The following is a 6,000-nucleotide window of genomic DNA, read 5'->3' as shown; positions in this document are numbered from 1 at the left end:
GATGAATAAATCCAGCAAACTTACTAAGGAATTTACTTAGTCTGAAATTTCAGGTCTAATATAAGCAATTGACATCAAACTGGTTAGAATATCGTGGTAATCCATCCGGTCCCTCTTCAATAGCATTTAATTCTTCATTGAAATAAGAATATGGATTATGACGGTATGAATTAATTGGACCATTTTCACCTTTCCAATGTATTGTTTAACAGCTTTTCCATTTTTCATCAAATTGCATAGGATAACGTTCATTATATACTTTACGTTTAGGATAATCAGACATAGTTAATTTATAACCATTTATGACTTTAATATTACCTTGACCATCAGTAACGAAAACTTCATTTATTACCATCAGGTTTTCCACTTGGACCCGTAATGTCTGCTTCGTGTGCTTCCCAATTTGGACCAATGACGTTTGGCATATGCTTGAGCTTCTGGTAATGTTAAAACGTTTCTCATTTGTTTAACATCTTTTTGAAGACAACAACAAATATGAACTAATTCTTTCATTCCATCAGGAACTTTCATAGTTCTATTATATGCACCCTTTTTGTTTGTCCCTTGTTTTAATGGAACCTGTAGAAGATTTCTATTTCTGTCATGTTTAATTATAAATAAAAAATAAAAATAATATTATAAAAAGTTAATCAAATTTAACACTCCCTTTATTTTAAATCAAACTATTATTTTTCCATGTTCACCTAATTGCTGATATTGTGTGTAAAGTTCATTAATGCTCATTGGTAAATTCACTTGATAAAGCATAACGTTCCAACTGTTGACGACTAACCCACTGGAAAATGAAAAGTGTTGATAGATTTGATTTAATGTTTGTGCTTAATGCTTTGAAGTATTGAACAGCCATAAAGAATGAACACTGAATGTGTCGACATTGAGTTAATAACTGATAAAATATGATTTCTCATTTGTTATTAGTTTTGATTTCACTACATCATCTAGAAAAATGAGTGAATGCAAAAATTCTCTATCAAAATTTGAAATAGAGAAGTGTTTCAAATAATTCATCCCTTGTTTATCAATAATTTTATCCTCTAATCCTTGCTTCTTGATTGTATTATATATATTCTTTATACATTAAAAAGTTTTTTAAATAATCTTCTGCTTCTTCTTGTGATAAATAAATAATTGGAATTTTGATTAAATGCTTTAAAGATTCAAATGTATCATCTGAAGGTGAACCTGAACGGTTGATATAAATTAACACATGTGAATAGGGGGAAGTTGTTAGCAATAATGATAATTTGTTTTAATATCGTTAATGTTTTACCTTTATTTTGTTTACCAATTGCTGCAGTGATTGAATTTAAGTAACATTCAGAATATGGAATTTTCATTAATTTTTCCTTAGATAGAGCATTTCTTCTATTATCACTCAATGCTTCATTAATCATATCATCTACGTATGTATTATATACTCCGCTAATTCTTCATAAGGGGTGGATGAATTTAAATCCATTTAATCAAAAATAAATTTATAATTTTAAACATTTCTATTCACAATATTTCATCATATGAACTTCTATACTGCGGTGGTGTACCTGTTGGATGATATTTCAAACCTTCGTCCGGTGTCCATGTCCAATACGTAGTCCTAGTAAACCAAACCTGAGGAGGATTTGTCACCTTTGAACATAAGTGTCATTTACACCCTGAATGATTGGATAAGCTTTCACTTGTACTGTATACTTGTGAGTTGAAAGTTTCTAATCCATCAAAGAATATACCCGCTCCATCACATTGAACTGGAATAGTGCATAAAGAATGAAGTTTGGTCTTTCCATGTTCTAGCTAATGGCGTGCCATTATCATCATTCAGTGGTCTAGTTAATGAGTCCTCGTATTCTTCCGTGCATTCATTCACTCCATCTAAATCAGAAGCTTGAAGCATACGTGTAAAGAATATGTCACCCACTGTGGTCATCGCTTGATCGGGGAAGTTTCTGGAATCTATAGTGACCTGAAGACCTCGAAGCATTGGATTTTCTAAAACCGTTCTTTGCATTGCATTCTTCGGAAATGTTAACACAACATCTGTAACATTATGAAGAGCGTATGAGAAATCTGAACTGATACCTTCAGGAGTGATGCAACCTCCATTTAGTGAACGAACGTCAATATGTTGAGCTGGAATCATGAATGATTTCCTTACTGAATAAACGTGGTATTGCTTTAACTGATTCTTCAATTAAACCGTATCCTGGTGTAATGCATTTATCCTCTAAAACTTCCATCTTTGTGCATGAAATAATAACGTCATCAAACTGTTGCGTCAGCAGATGTAGCGGCTAAGCTTGTAATTAATTTGGCAGGAAGTCCGATTTGTTGGAATTTGCGATCATATTTATAAACATGATTCATAATCTTTTCATAATTTTCATCAGTTATCTTTTCATAAACGTAATTTTGTAAATCAGCAACTCTTAACGGGTCAACCTGACAAAATACTAAAGTATCCCTGAAAACATAATATTTAAGAATGATATCACCAAATGATTTAGGATAATCATCGAACGCCTGAAATGCTAACAAACATTTACCGGAATAATCATATCAAAAGTGACATCAACTTCTTCATTTGCTTTCTTGAAAACTTCTGAAGGGTCAATATATTTACCACATACTGAGTTATCATATTTTTGAACATTATTATATAACGAATGAACAAACTTTTTAACTTTCCTTTCTGATTTTGGTTTATATGTTGCAAATGCGAAAGATTCACGGCGCAATCCATCTGAAGATAACCGGCATCACCTCTTTCAGTTTCTACTTCTAATTGTTTAAAGCTTTGATTTGATGATTTGTAACCAACGAATAAGCGCATGCATTTAAAAGCGGTATCACATGTGAAAGCTTTATTTAAACTAGAGTTGCTTTAACTTTGCGTTTAATATATGTGTCACCTAATTGGTTCACATCATGAGCCGGATTTGTAATTCTTAAATGAGTTTGTTTATCATCAAAATATGGAGCATCAGAGTCATAGCATGAACTTTCAAGTTCTCTATAATATCTTCTACCGTCATTCTTTGCGAATATTTCATTTATCTTTTCGAATGAATGAAACACATTTCATTAATCGGTTTAGTGTTTGGCACCAAATAGTTAGTCGTTATTTATTAATAAATAAAAAATCAAAATTAAAAGATGAAAATGAATTTTTAATTTTAATGAAATAATCAACTATGGCTGCAGGTATATTTAAGAAAACTGTGGGATAAAGTAAAAAGAGGAGCGCATAAAGTTTGTGGAAACAATGAAGAAAGGAGCAAATTGGATATTTAAGAATAAAGAAGCAATTAGTGACGTTGCTGAATCAATAACACCAAAAGCTGCCCCAATAAGAGAAGTTTTAAATAAAGGAGAAAAAAGTTTATCAAAGACTTCAACCGATACTAAGATAAAAATAATATTTATTTATTTTTCCACTATCTCCTCCTATTTTATTAAGTATTCCTTCAGCAATTCCACCAATTGCGTTACCTGCTTGTGCCCCATCGCCGGATTACCTGCTTTAGTACCTAATACTCCACCTATGATAGTTCCTGCCGTTTTCGGCTACTGGTGCCAAAAAGTTTGCAATGGGTTTAATAATCTTTTTATGAACCCAACCTGCAGCTTTCTTAATTCCATCCATAATTTTTTAAAAGAATCCTGCCGCCATTTCTGATTTAATATTAATAAAAAATATATTTCATCACTTATATTCTAATTTTTATTTAATGATAAATGAAACCGATTTTAAAAATAAATGAAACAGAGGAGGAAATAAATGAAAAATGAAAAAAAAAAAAAAAAAAAGGTAGTGGGGCTTCCAGGCACTTCGTGCCCTCTAGCCCCGAAGATGTTTAGTATAAATGAAGTTTTTATTCGGAAAATTGTTAGTCTTCTGGTGTGAATTCGGAGGACTCTTCTTCTTCCTCCATTGCTTCTGGGAAGAAGCCTTCTTCTGGGTCGAAAACATTATATAATGTGTCGCTTTTCACAAATTATATATGTTTTCATGTTTGTCACTTTTCTGTCACTTTTCGGGTAAAAACATTTTTATTATTATATATAAATGAATTTTACAAAACCTCCGTTACCGTTCTTTGGAAATAAGAGTAAATTAAAGATATTATATTGAGAGAACTTAAGAAACTACCGAATGGTCTAACATTTGTAGATTTGTTCGGTGGAAGTTTCTATATATCCCATTTGTGCCATACAATATTCCCAGACTCAAAGATTATATGCAATGACTTCGACAACTATATGGACCGTCTCAAACATATTCCAGACACAAACAATATATTGAAAGAGTTAAAAGAAAAGATACTATAGGTAAGATGGAACGTATACCATTAGATAACAAAAATATTGTGAGAGAGGTTTTGAAAAAAGCAGAATATATAGACTGGGATAGTATATCTGCTAGACTATTATATAGTGGTTCTATAAGAGTTCATGACATTGAAACACTTATGTCAAAAGTTTTATATCTTAACTATACAAAATGTTTTCAAGAGAACATAGAAAAATATTTGAGGGTATAGAGTTTGTGAGATGTCATTGGACAGAGTTGTATGAAAAATATAAAGACAAGGAAAATGTTTTCTTTATAGTGGACCCGCCGTTCTTTAACACATGGGATTTCAATACCAAGTAGACTGGACTTTGAGAGACTCTTTAGAAACTTTAGACGTTATACATAACCATCCATGCTTTTACTTTACATCCGATAAAAGTGGTTTGGAAACCGTTATGAGATGGTTAGAGGACATACATGACTATGAGTTTAGATATGACAAGATAGAATATGAGAGAGGTCCTATAAACCGGAGAAAGTGTCATAACAAAAGAAATTTTATTAGTAAGTAAATGTGGTTTGAAATAGGACTACTTGTTTTAGGTTTTTTCCATTGTGTCATTTATTTATTTGACGTGGCAGAAAATATAGAGAATATGAAGATGAACCAATGCCTGCAAATGTTCAGTATATGTACTCGTAAGAGATATTTTTATCTAATATTAAATGGACGCACAGAACTTAGCGAATGCACAGCAACCTGGACAACCAAACCCAGAGAATATTCCAAATGAAGTTAGAATACAAACTGCAATGGCAAACTATGGTCAAGTGCCAACAGATGTACAAATGCAAACTGCCATGTCAAATGACGCTGCGTTAGGTTTGCCACCATGGTATGCAAATATGAGATGGAAAGAGTTTATTTACAAACCCTGAAAGTGGGATATAAACAACTTTATGCAGATGACGCGAACACAGGAAAAAACCAGAATTTTCGAAAAAGTGACACCAACTATTAAAGTTATTTTTATACTAGATTTATTTACAAATTATAAGATAATATCATTAACCGAATATATTTTAATATAAATAAAAAAACTTTTTTATACAAAAAATTACAATCAATCGATAAATATTATAAAACATTTATTCCAAAAAGATTAAGTAATAGGTGGGATCCTGCATATAATATAATTTTATGTCATAAAGCTTACAAATTTTTAGATGGACCACAGTGAGAATGTGAGTGGTTAATTTAAATGTGGTCTGATAAAGATATCGAAGCTTACTCAACACAGCATGAAGCAGTTTCTAATACACAATCTTACTAGTGGTGTTTCGGTCGCCAGCGCTCTCATAGGGGTGCTGATTTCAAAAACCACTACTTCAAATTATTCAACAATACTCAATGCAGCATGAAGCAGCTACTACTGCTGTATCTTACTGGTAGTGTTCTTCGCTTCTTACTATCAACTCTAAAACTAGTTTGATGTATTATTTATTCAATATTAACCTTAATTATTTACAATTCTCACTTTTTTCATTTTTTTAAATGAATCAATCCGTTCCTGCACCCCTTGCTGATACAAAACAATATATTGATTTTCATTCATTATCTTCAATATGGAGTTCAAGCAGAGATGCGTGCTAACTGCAATTATCGGAAAGATTCACATTTGAATTCA

At 31.7% G+C, this 6,000-nt stretch overlaps 1 annotated feature.

Moving 5' to 3' along the window:
• Positions 1 to 3,799: 3,799 nt before the first annotated feature.
• Positions 3,800 to 3,896: a mobile genetic element.
• Positions 3,897 to 6,000: the final 2,104 nt, after the last annotated feature.

This window comes from Trichomonas vaginalis, chromosome III (assembly GCF_026262505.1).
Source record: "Trichomonas vaginalis G3 chromosome III, whole genome shotgun sequence".
Lineage (NCBI taxonomy): Eukaryota > Parabasalia > Trichomonadida > Trichomonadidae > Trichomonas > Trichomonas vaginalis.
This window is presented reverse-complemented; position numbering and strand designations above follow the sequence as displayed.